This window comes from Candoia aspera, chromosome 1, assembly GCF_035149785.1.
Source record: "Candoia aspera isolate rCanAsp1 chromosome 1, rCanAsp1.hap2, whole genome shotgun sequence".
In the NCBI taxonomy this organism is placed as follows: Eukaryota; Metazoa; Chordata; class Lepidosauria; order Squamata; family Boidae; genus Candoia; species Candoia aspera.
The window spans coordinates 319,229,820-319,243,322 of NC_086153.1; positions in this window are offsets into that span (position 1 = coordinate 319,229,820).

The window sequence follows — 13,503 nt, forward strand, 5'->3', positions numbered from 1 at the left end:
GTTCCCTTGGTAGGTTTAATATTAGGGCTCCAAATTCTTTGAGGGAAAATATTTTACCACCCTAACCCTAATCTGTGAAAAGTGTGCAGTTACTTTTTTTTTAGTGATTTTCTGACGTTGATGCAAGAAAATACACATTCGTTTCAGAATGAATGACATTCCTCCTAATGGGGAAATTATGAAGACTGGCATTTTTGAAAAACAAGGTCTCTGCGAGCTCCTTTAAATAAAAATAGGATATTAAAATAAAAAGGTAAATGGATATTTGTTTTGGTTAAATGATACCTAACATAGGCTTGCTGTGTTTTAAAGCAATGCTATGACTGGCAGGTATTTTTGAAGAGCGTGTGAAGAAGAAAAGAAACGAACTACTAAGATATTCTACCCACTCAAGATGATTCATGATCTAATCAGCAAAAGGATAGGGAGAGAAAATAGGATTGCCAGCTTCCGAAAATGGGCCTGGTTCCTGTGCCTTTAAGGACAATCTGATCTCTTAATATTAGGATGATGATATTTTCTTCTATCTACATGTCTTGCAAAACTTCATCTCCTCCTCCTACCAATCAAGGTACTTTTAAAAGTATAAAAGTATTGCTATAAGTTTCTCTTCCCTTGTTTACATAATTCATAAATCAGTTTCTTTTCTTTTTTATTGTGTAGAATCATGATGATGATGATGATGATGATGATTAGATTTTTATCCCACCTTTTTTATATATAACCCAAGGCAGCAAACATACCTAACACATCTGCATCCGACACACACACGCACCTATTAATAGGTTAGTATGTTTAACATACTAAGCAGCATCACTGGAGAGATTGAGGGCTCAGTCAATGTATTCTGGAAGTGAATGTTCTAAGCTTTGGAAATGCTGCAAAAGGGGCCTGAGAAGTGATTGCTGTGGTCCAAAGATGGAGTAATGTAATGGCATCTGTACTATTGTTGTATTCTTTTATGTGCTTCAATCTTCATACTCTGATAATGGCTTAGCCTACATATAAGTTGTATGTTGCACTAATAAATAAAAAGTCAAAGGCACTGTAATAAACCCAGTTTAAAGTAGTACAACTGAACCCCCCTGCACTGATAGTTATGAAACATGGCATGCTTCATCATCTCATAATGGTTTGATATTATTGCCAATTTTATATCATTCCAATAAAAAACAAAAAGTATAGGTGCCAATAGATATTTAAGTTATCCTGTGCTGGATAATGGGAGGGTGGAGTTTCTTTTTGTCCTGTTCATGCACCAGAGTGGGAAACAAGACAGAACAGGCTCCATCCAGCACTGATCTGTCATAAGACCTAGCAATTTTGGATGGCCTCAAGGAGCCTGCCACAAAGTAGTTTATGCTCTTCTTCATAACTCCCATCTTTAAGATATGACTTCTTGTCTCCACTAGTTATTATGCCAGTTATGGACCAAGATGCCTTGGTGACAATAATCCACACTTGAATAACCACTTGGTTGGATTACTGTAATGCATTTCATGTGGAGCAGCTTTTGGAGATGACTAGATAGGTGCAGCTGGTCCAAAATGAGTGACTAGCTTATTGATGGGCCAATCCCTCCACAGCAGAGCAACACCACAACTAAAATAGCTGTATTAATTATCAGTGAGAGCCGGTTTGGTGTAGTGGTTAAAGGCACCAGGTGAGAAATTGGGAGACTGCGAGTTCTAGTCCTGCCTTAGGCACAAAGCCAGCTGGGTGACCTTGGGCCAGTCACTCTCTCTCAGCCCTAGGAAGAAGGAGACCATGGCAAAGCACCTCTGAAAATGTTGCCAAGAAAACTGCATGGATTTGCCCATGTAGACACCAGAAAACAAGACTAACTCAAAGGCGCGCGCACACACACATGAAAGTTAACAATAGGCTGCTGAGCTCAGTGGAAAACCCTGGCAATGACCTACAAAGGCCTATATGGTAAAGCACCAGGCTTCATCAAGTATTGCCTTGTCAAGGTTGAATGTGCCCATTGTGAAAAGGCCTGCTTAGAGTTTAAAGTCTACAAAAGATGAGGGGAACATGGACCAGGTGATAAACCTTCTCTGTTGCCTCCTCTTTACTTTGGAAGTCCTTCCCTCAGGAAGTTTCAGCAGCCCCTCCACTCCTGACATTTCATAAATTACTAAGACATCACTGTTTTAACTAGAATTGAAATGATTCAGAGTTCTGGGGATTGTTATTAATTGTATGCCTTCCTTTTTGTTTTTATTCTGTATTTGCTCTGTTGTATGCTACCCAGACAGGGACGCGGTGGCGCTGCGGGTTAAACCGCTGAGCTGCCGATCGGAAGGTCGGCGGTTCGAAACCGTGCGGCGGGGTGAGCTCCCGTTGCTCGTCCCAGCTCCTGCTCACCTAGCAGTTCGAAAACATGCAAATATGAGTAGATCAATAGGTACCGCTTCGGCGGGAAGGTAACGGCGTTCCGAGTCGTCATGCTGGCCACATGACCCGGAAGTGTCTATGACAACGCCGGCTCCAAGGCTTAGAAACGGAGATGAGCACCGCCCCCTAGAGTCGGATTCGACTGGACTTTACGTCAAGGGAAACCTTTACCTTTACCTTATGCTACCCAGAGCCTACAGATTGGGGCAAGTTCCAAAACCTGTGAAATAAAGAAATAATTAAATCTTCAAGGCCAAGAGGTGATGCCATGTGTCTCCACAAACCCCTTGCAGTCTCTCTGTTGCCTCTTACTGTACCTCTTCTCTAAGTCTCCTCCATCATTTGCAGAAGTCAGAAGAGGCTCCTTCACAGGAGCCCCTTGCTTTTTCAAGAGTCAAGAGTGTTGCCTTGCAGCCTCCTCGTAGCATCAGCTAACACTTGTGAAAGCAAGAAGAAGCTGAACAAAAGCCTCCTCCATCTTTTGCAAGTACCCAAAGAGGCTGGAAGACTGCAGAGCAGAGTGAAGCAAAGCAACTGGTCACCTCTCTTCACCCTTTCTGTGATGCTGCTTTGCAGCCAACAGCACCACAAACATGCTCTAGCAACTGCTTTTTTTTTTATCCTCCTGTGTCTTCTTGACTTTCATCTGTTCCCTAGCCTTAATCTGATGCGCCCCTAGCTGTTCCTACGTTAAACTAATGTTTTCCATCTTATGCCAAGACATTTTTTTTGGCAGAGTGCTAGAAAGCATTTGGCCCAGGAGAGATCAGAAAAGTCACACACCAGGCATTTCTATAAAAGTAATTTTATTTACAGAAAACAAACATATTTAAAGGCTGTTTGCTGACAGGAGAGATTTCTCTCAGCTGCATATTCTCTGCAAGCCTACACAGAAGGGAAACTGAAACTAAAACAAGTCCAGGCAAGCTCTTCTCCTAGGCAATGCAACCATTAACATGTGAAAAGGGGACAATTAAATTCAACCTCTTCACCCGGCCAGAATGATTAATTACCATAGTAACCTTAATCTGTAGTAGAAAACATATTAACAATTTTTTGCCATGGATACAATCTGACCTGCAGTACTTCACCAACCATTCCACTAGTGGTGCATTCAGATGATCCCTAGGGGTAAGATGGGGCCATTCTATTGGCTATTTTAGGCTGGTGTCACTTTATCCCCCTCCCTTGTGTTCCCTGGACACTGTCCTCCAGCCATTCTGGCTTCAGCTGTGGGAAAGTCCAGCTATTTCAAATTAGCCTGTCCCCCATGTATCTGATAGATGTACAGACTCACTCCCAGCTTCAAAGAGCTGCCCAGGAGGAACAGATCAGCCTGACTAACAAGTCATAGGCACTAGGTGACAGGCACCATGCAGCGGGAGTGAGTCTGTGGCTTCTTTTCAATATGGCTTTACCACTTTTTCAGAAGAGTGCTAAATCTGAGTTTAAAAATAGCCTGATTGAATAGCTGGCAGGCTGGGAGCGGGGGTTGCTATCATGCATGTCAAGAGATTGGCACGAACTGATGAACGGGGGTTGCATACCAGAGTGAGGGAGGGGGAATCATGCACTCATTGGGCTGTTTAAGTTAGGGAAAGCGCGGGAACTTTCATTTGCAATTTTTTTTGCCATTCGGTATGCTCCTTCCATTAAAGACATTTCTACTGGATTTAATGGTGATGGAGTGTTGCAGTTATTACAGTTGCACAGCACAACACTCCCCACACTGGTCAATTGTTAGAGGCATGTGGAGAGGTTATACCTTCTGCTGCACAGTGCAACTCCCTGCATACCTGTCAATTGTAACCGCTCATAGCTCATGGGGCGTTTCATGGTGTACTGGAGAGTTTATCTCACCCAATACTGGCCCTCCCTTTAGGGTGTATCACCTTTCAAAGGACTTTGAAAAAATGTTGAATTCATGTTTAAAACTAGCAGTTCTTGACAGAGCAGACATGGGGAACGGTTGCATGATTCAGCAGGAGAACTCCCTGCCCCTTCATTATGGACCCTCCTTATCAGATGTCAGCTCTAAGTCAGGCAACCCTGGAGTGCATTTTGACAGATGCAACCATTAGTGTAGCTAGTCATATAGTGCAGAGAGTAAGGAAGATGACCTTGATGGAGTTATGCAGGAGCTGTTGCCCAGGCAAAAGGGGCTGAAGAATTTTTAAAGTCCAGAGCAGCCAGATAACATTCAGAAGTGGTTCAGATGGACGGCTCCCTAATTTACTGATCTATAAGAAAGAGGAGGCACAGAACAATCAGACTGATTTTATTTATTTGTTTGTTTGTTTATCTAATTTGTCCCCGCCCATCTCCTCCCATCGGGGGACTCTGGGCGGTTTACAATAATCAATTAAAACAATAGTCATAAAATGTACAGTATAAAATTACAATAATAAATAATATAAATAAGAATAAAGATAAAAAGTCCAAGTGGTGAAAGAATCTAAAACAGTCCAAGTGTAGGAGGAGTGGTCTATAGCAGCCATCCCCATGTAGATCTATTCCCCTCTCTGCCCCAAGCGAGGCGGCAGAACCAGGTCTTCAGACTCCTCACCTCCGGGAGCAGCATGTTCCACAGGGTGGGAGCTACTGCAGAGAAGGCCCGCTTCCAGGACCCCACCAAATGAAGTTGTCTTAGAGACGGGGTCCGCAGCATGCCGGCTCTGAATGATTGGGTGGGATGGGCTGATGTAATGGGGAAGAGGCGGTCCCTCAGGTAACCTGGTCCCATGCCATGTAGGGCTTTAAAGGTGATAACCAACATCTTGAATTGGACCCGGAAGCAAACTGGTACCCAGTGCAGCTCGCGCAGCAGTGGTGTTATATGTGCCCTTCTAGGGGCACCAAAAACAGCTCATGCAGCCGCATTCTGGACCAGCTGAAGCTTCCAGATACTTTTCAAGGTAGCCCCATGTAGAGTGCATTGCAATAGTCTATATGAGAGATAACAAGGGTATGAGTGACTGTTTGAAGGGCCTCCCAATCCAGGAAGGGGCGTAACTGGTGCACAGCACATAGCTGCACAAAGGCTCTCCTGGCCACGGCTGCCACCTGCTCTTCGAGCAGGAGCCGTGAGTCCAGGAGGACCCCCAAGTTACATACCAGGTCTGTCTGGGGCAGTGCAACCCCATCCAGAACTAGAGATGGCAAATTCCTGGGAGCCGAGGGGCCATTAACCCACAGCCACTCCATTTTACCAGGGTTCAGCTGAAGCCTGTTGTTCCCCAACCAGGCCCCCACAGCCCCCAGACACTCGGAGAGGGTAGTCATGGTATCACTTACTTCACCCGGGATGGAGATATACAACTGAGTATCATCAGCATACTGATGATACCTCATCCCATGGTGACGGATGATCTTGCCCAGCTGTTTCAGGTAGATAAAAAGGAGAGGGGAGAGTACTGATCCCTGTGGCACCCCACAAAGAAGGGGCCATGGGGCCAATCTCTCCTCCCCTATCAACTCCGATTGGGACCAGCCCTGGAGGAAGGAGGTGAACCAGCATAAGACTACACCACCCACCCCCAACTCCCTGAGCTGCCCCAAAAGGATACCATGGTCGATGGTATTGAAAGCCACTGAGAGATCAAGGAGAGCGAGGATGGTTGCACTGCCACCATCCCGCTCCCACCAGAGATCATCCATAAGTGCGACCAATGCCATTTCCGTCCCATAACCAGGCCTGAAACCTGACTGGAAGGGGTCTAGATAATCCGTTTCCTCCAGGACCCTCTGGAGCTGCAAAGCCACCACTTTCTCAACCACCTTCCCCAAAAAGGGAAGGTGGGAGACTGGACAAAAATTGTAAGTAGAGTCCAGTGATGGCTTCTTCAGGAGGGGGTGCACCAATGCCTCTTTAAAGGTAGCTGGGAACACCCCCTCTCCCAAGGATGTATTAACCATCACATGGACCCAACTACATGTCACCTCCCAGGCTGCTTTTACTAGCCAGGAGGGGCACGGGTCTAGATGGCATGTGGTGGCATTTACTGTCCTGTCCACTTCCTCAGGTCCAACAGGATCAAACTGCTCCCAGATAACTGGGTAAGCCTGTTCCCCTGGTATCTCTCCAGACCAAGCCTCACGCCTGGAGTCTAACTTGGAGTGGATCTGAGCAATTTTGTCCTGCAGATGCTCAGCAAATTCTTCTGCATGGCCCTGTAGGTGGGTCACTGAGCCCACCTTCCCCAAAAGAGATCGAGTGATCTTAAACAGGGCCATCAGGCGGCATTCTGTGGATGCAATAAGAGCGAAGAAGTATTGATGCTTCGCCGCTTTTATCGCCGCAAGGTAGGCCTTAATAGCGGCTCTAACTTGTGTTCAGTCGAATTCAGTCTTTGTCTTCCTCCAGCGGCGCTCTAGGCATCTCTTAATCCTCTTCAGAACCCTCAACTCCTCCGTAAACCACGGGGAGTGCTGGGTTCGATGGGACAAGAGAGGCTGCACAGGCGCGATCCTGTCCAAGGCCCCAGCTGCCTCCCTATTCCAGGCTGCGGCTAGGGCCTCCACTGGACCGTGCAGCAGATCACCGGATATAAGCCCCAGTTCCCTCTGAAACCCTACTGGGTCCATCAGTCACCAGAGTTGGACCAATTGAATGGGTACTGCCTCCCTGTGGAGGGGGGTGGCATAAGAGAATCTCAGGGCCACCACGGCATGATCTGACCATGACAAAGGGGACAGCTATAACTCTCCCCCCAGATCAGATTGCCACTGCTCCAACAAGAAAACCAAGTCTGGGGTGAGGCCACCATCTCGAGTCGGGTCCTGAATTATCTGGGACAGGCCCATGGCTGCCATGGTAGCCATGAACTCCCAAGCCGCCTCTGAGGCACGCCCCAGGGATGGCAGGTTGAAGTCTCCTAGAACCATAAGCCTGGGGAACTCCACTGCCAGCCCTGAGGTGGCCTCAAGCAGCTCAGGCAGGGAGGTTGCCATGCAGCAGGGAGGCTGGTACCATAGCAATACTCCCAACTGTTCTCGGGAACCCAACTTGAAAAACAGGGTCTCACAACCAGCCACTCATGGAGCAGTGCCCCTGAAGGCCACAAGAGACTCTCAGATGACAACAGCCACCCCTCTTCCCCTGCCCTGGGATCTTGGCTGGTGCCATACTGTAAACCCAGCCGGGCACATTTCCAAAAGAGGCACCCCTGCTTCAGGGCCCAGCCAGGTCTTGGTAATACATGCCAGGTCTGCCCCCTCCGCAGTGATCAAGTCACATATGAGGGGGCCTTGTTATTAACTAAGCTGGCATTAAAAAGCAGCAGCTGGGACCAGAGCCCCTATGGATCTGCTGACCAGGGCCTGGGTCTGAGCACAGAGGGCTGGAACACGCCACCGGTAGCAGACACTGCTTGAAGATGGCCTGCCCTCCTACTCCCACCATAATATCCCCTACCCGTCACCACCTCAATGATGTGCCCCGCCCTACAACCCCCAGTGACTCCTAATCCATTAGCCCCCACTCCTGGACCTCAGGAGTCTCTGGCTCTAAGTAGGGCTCCCTCCTTCCATTCATACATCCTTACTCACAATCAATCACCCACAGAGTGATGGTAGGCCCTCTGGCACACCAGCTTCTGCTCTTGGCGTTGTCAGAGCCCAACCATCACCCCACCATTCGCTATGCCCCCCCCTGAACTCTCTCATTGCTCAACAGGGGGCACTCATACATTCTTCACCCACCCCCTGTCTCTCACTCAGGGGCTGAGTGCTCTTTTATACAAACACACTCCCAGACTCCCCTTCTTGTCTCTCACCCTGGGGAAGAGTCTCTCATTCACTCTGGAGGGGCCCTCACAGCTTCCAGCTGTCTCAGGGGTGGTTGGGGGCTGAAGGGCAAGTTCTTATTCCTAAACTCCCCACTCCTCACCAGCAAAGTCTGCCACACCAAGGCCAACATCTGGTCTACTTTCTTGAAGGCCAAGTCCACCCCCCAGGCCTGTAGCATCAGTAGCCTGGTCCCCCTAGGTCAATCCGCCAATCCGCCATGCCACCAGTTCGTTGTGCCACCAAACTTCTCTGGCGCAGCCCGAAGCCCCTCCGTCTCGCCGCAGCTCACCAAGGCCCATGCCACCAGGGTTCGCGTCAGCCAAAAAGGGGTCAAAAGATAGCCCCAGAAACCCCCAGGCCCACAAACCGACGCTACCCCAGGTTGTGCAACCAAGGCTCCCCACGTGGCTGAGGTCCTCCAGGGTCCACCGCACTGCTAGCCCAGTCTGCTGCCACACCACTGGCCACATCTGCTGCTGCACCACTGGCCCAGTTTGCTGCCAGCCCAGTCCGCTGCCATGTCACCGGCCCAGTCTACTGCTGCACCACCAGCCCGGTCTGCTGCCGCGCTGCCCGCCATGCTGGCCCCGTCTGCTGCTGCACCATTGACTGCACCACCGGCCCAGTCCGCTGCCGCTAATTCTGTTATCAGAGCCAATTTCAGTGAGACTAGTTTTAGCATTCCTACGGAGTTGATTTCCTGGTTTGCGCCATCTAGTGGGGCTGACATCAAGCCATCTGTGAAAACGCGTATCTTTCCTAGACCTAGCATAATCCCATGTTAAGGAGAGTGGTAAATATTTTCCCACCCGCTGGTGATGGGAAGGGAGGAATCCAAAGTGGGGAGAATCCACCAATTTCTTTCCAAAATACACAGCAAATAAGGATGCCTATTGCAGAATAGAGATTGGCTATAAGGGCTGCAAATGCTGTGCCAGGATAGTTTTCTGTCAGCATAAAGTTGAGTAGATAGCACTTGAAATGAGTTGTAGAAAGAGCCTTTAGAAGCACGGGAGGAGATTGCTTCACAAAGTGGTTTCAGGAAGCTGCAGGACTCCAACCATTATTGTAGCAAAACACCCATTTAAAGTTATGCACAGTCCTAATATTTACTATCCCACCCCACCCCACCCCCCGTAAAAACTATACTTTGGTTTTTACCTTGGGAAGATTCTGGGGGGGCATCCAGAATTTTTGGTGGACTACAAGCATTCCTGGAGCCTTTCTGCTGCATATACTCAAAGAAGGAGATCCATCCTAAGGTTATACTTTACCATTTCTAAAAATACTCCTAATATACAGCATCAGCATACTTCTGTCTGTCATGACTTTAAAAAAAGGTGCAAGAGTTATTTTTAAACTAGGCAGTCTAGGGAAAAAGATATGTGATGTTGTTTCTGTTTTTTTCTCTCTCTCATAGATAAGCCTCCTTATTTATTTATTTATTTATTTATTTTTGTCCTGCCTTTATTATTATTTATAAATTCTGTCTCAAATCAGTCACTAATTCTGATGGATCTCTCTCTCTCTCTCTCTCACTACCTGTTATCTAAAGAACAGCTTCATTACTCTATTGTACAGAATTTTAATTAATGTTGCTTATCTGAAGCCCAGTAGCTCCATGGAGAAACAGACACGGGGGATCATGGATCAGCCTCCAGAGAGAAAGCGAGAGAGAAAAATGTGGTGAATTCCATGCACAATAAGACAAAATTAACATTTACAATTCTATCTGGGTGGCATTTACTCTGTTGTGCACTCAAAGAAAAAAAAATCTTTAAATTGAGATCCAGTACATATTGGAGAGACTGACATGATCCTGGAAATTACATCCATCTAGAATGGTTTGGTTACATGCTAGGCTACTTTTAAATACTGGTTTATTGCTTTTCCATTTTCAGTTTATTGCTGTCTTTAAAATAGCTTGCAAAATCTTTTCAACTGTAACAATGATGTGTTGGATCCAAAATTGCTCCTGTGCTTAGGAAAGTCAGCATTTCTTCTTACTCTGTAAGCCTTTACAGCCTCCTCACCGTATGTATGTGTTCCCTCACACTATAGGCTGGGAAGTATTGTTTGTTGGTTCCTAAAATGCTGAAGGAGGCACCATCACTTTTGTGTACACATTTTTTTATCCAATTCAAACCAGTAATACTGGCAGTGCTGGCTAATGGGCACAGTCTTTTGGGGGAGTCTGTAGGCAAGACCTCCTCATCCTTTGTGTGGCTTCCTGTTTTCCTGGCCAATCTTGCCATGGTTCTTTTATCTGCTCATTTTCTCTCTCTTGGCTCAATCCAGGCACACAGAGGTAGAGAGGAAGAGAAGTGAGAAATGCACCTCAATCCATCTCTGCTTTCATTTGGAGAGAACTCATGGTAAGAGGAGGAGCTGCAGGAGGGGCAAAAACATATCAGTGGGGAGACCCTTCCAGAGTCAGCCTGAGCAGGTGCCTATTGATGCCAGCCAAACACACTGGCTTGCCACTTGAATTCCACTGAACTTCTCAGCCAAGAGGGTCATTTCCTAATCCACTTCTCTGCCCACCTGCAGGGCAGCCAGCCAGTCAGAAAAATGGAATTTGTGGGGGTTGCGCAATCTGTCTGAATCAGAAAAACAAAGATCAGAAAGAAGTGAATGGATTCACCACAAGCAGTGAATGAACTTGTTTACAAAAGGCTCTTCTTGGATCTTAATCCAATAATTACTGTGGGTGGGGAGGGAGATTAATATTCAAATATCATAGCATTATGCCAGGATAAGCAACGTGCAGCCTGTAAGCCATAAGTAGCCCTCCCAACTGGTTTGATCTGAAAGGGTTGGCGCATTCCGGGTTCCATCAATTAAGCAATGCCATCTGCCTGGACCCTGGAAGTACGCCTTCTCTGTAGCAGCACCTGCCCTCTGGAATGAGGATCTCCCTGAAACTCAAATGGTTTCCATCCTGCTGGTATTTTGAAGAGCCCTAAAGACCTGGCTCTTTGCCCAGGCCTTTGGCCAGGACAACTGATGCCCCTTTCTTCCTTTCTCTTCCCCTCTGGGTTTGTTTTCTTTGTCATCGTTGTTCTTTTGTTGTATTGCTCTTTGTTTTAAAATGTTTTAACAATTGTAAACTGCCCATAATCACTGGGAGTCAGGCAGCATACAAGCATGATAGATTATGGTTGATCACACAGTCAGCCAGATGTTTAGACTGGATTTGGCATTTTTGTCCACCTATTGGACCTCGGATAGGCAGATGTTGTTGTTTAATAATATTAAAGGTATCATCGCAGGATGTAAGCTGTTCCAAGTAAAGCTACCTTTTGCTTATTATTATTATTATTATTACTATTATTATTATTATTATTATTATTATTATTATTATTATCTACAATTAGATTCACAGTCAAAGACTGGTGAAAACTTAATAATTCAAGCACTAACCAAGGACCAAAGAATTATTAAGGTAGCATATGAGGATATAAGTAGTTCCAAGCTTTTTTTTTTTTTGTAAAAGTAGGGTGTTCAGGTTGATACATTCAAAATTTCCAACTATCAAGGGAGTCCTTTAGGTATTGCTCCAAGGGTTCCAATCACAACTGGTATAACAGTGGATTTCTTTTTCCATAAGCATTCAACTTCGATCTGCAAGTCCTGGTATTTTGTAAATTTTTTGGATTGCTTTTCCTCAATCCTACCATCACCCGGTATAGCAACATCAGTGAACCAGACTTTTTTCTCTTCAGTGACTGTTGTGTCAGGCATGTTATGAAGAAGGTGCCTGTCTGGCTGGATTTTAAAGTTCCATAAGATCTTAACCCACTCATTTTCCAAAACCTTCTCAACTTGATGGTCTCAGTGGCTCTTGTTACATTCAAATCCAAACCTCTGGCAAAGTTTCCGATGATGATGATGATGATGATGATGATGATGAGCATCTCCCAGTCTGCTCCTGAAATTTCTTAGCAATCTGCTCCCATTTTTACCCATATATCTTCCCATCCCAGGAAGCAGCCTGAATCTTACCATCAAAATTCAACCATTTTACAACATACTGTAGCCCCCAACCCCAGGAAAGTGTCTATCCCTGATATAATGGGATTTGTTGGTTTGTTTTACTAACAGCATAAACATGAGCTACACAGAGGGCAATACTATGCCCCTAACCAATTTAGGGCAATATGCTACCTTAGTGGATATAAGACAAACTTTGTGATGCATACAATTCTGTCCTCCAACATCTGTTGTCGTGTTGGAAAGAGGATTATAATTATTCTGGAAGGGATATCTTCCAGGCCTCCATTCTCACTTATTTAAAAATCTTTGAGCCAGACTTAAAGTGGTAACACAGATTCCCATGCCTGAAGTACAAGATGGCTTCAGATAGATGATAGGCGTTTGACAGAAATTCAGATACAGGACTGGCCACTTGAAAATAGGTCATGTGGTTGCATTACTTGGTTGCAAGATGTTCTTGCCTATTGTTGGGTTAACAAATTAGAGCATTTTTTTAGTAAAATCACGATATCCTGTGCTTTGTAGTGAACCCCTTTGTTCCCTGAGACTCTATATTTATCCTGGATTTGCCATAAATCTGCCCCTATGTCGTTCTCTGCCAATTATATATTATTCAGAATGTCTCTTTGAATGATTTCTCCTTGTTATATTGATTCTGACATCTTCTCATTTGCCCCATCCTTATTTTTTTCAGGGCTGTTTTATTTAATTGGCTATTTCCTCTTCTCTTCCTCTAGGCTATTACAATCCTACTTCTATAAGTGAAAAGGAGTGTCAGAAAGTTTTATTATTCACACTTTGGGGAGGAGGATATCTGCAGTATCTGGGATCTTTCACAACATGTTTGTCATGAGTGCCGTTGAGCTGAAGACATCAGCACAACGGCACACATGACAATAACGAAGAAGCAGAGGAAAGGACTCAAGATAAGCATAGCACGCACAACAACAGACACAGACCCTGGCCGGAGGATGCAGCCATCAGAACACAAAAGAGAAAGAAGAAAAGACAAAGACTAGGCGGATCGTGAGGCACACCCAAGCTGTTAGCAAAAGCGCAATGGAGATCGCCCAGCTGACAGCAATCACCGGCTGAAAGAGGAAACCGATGATGGGCGATCCCGAGGCACCAGCTGGGGCCTCGCAACCCTTCACCTACCGGCACGACAGCATGCAGGACAAAGGGGGGATGACGTAACCCAGGGTAAGGGGGCACTGACCGGCGCGGGGTATTTAAACCCCGCACCGGCGCGCTCCCCTCACTCTCAGCTTTTTTCGCAACTGACACTACGTACGAAATAAACCGGAACCTGCTCTCCTT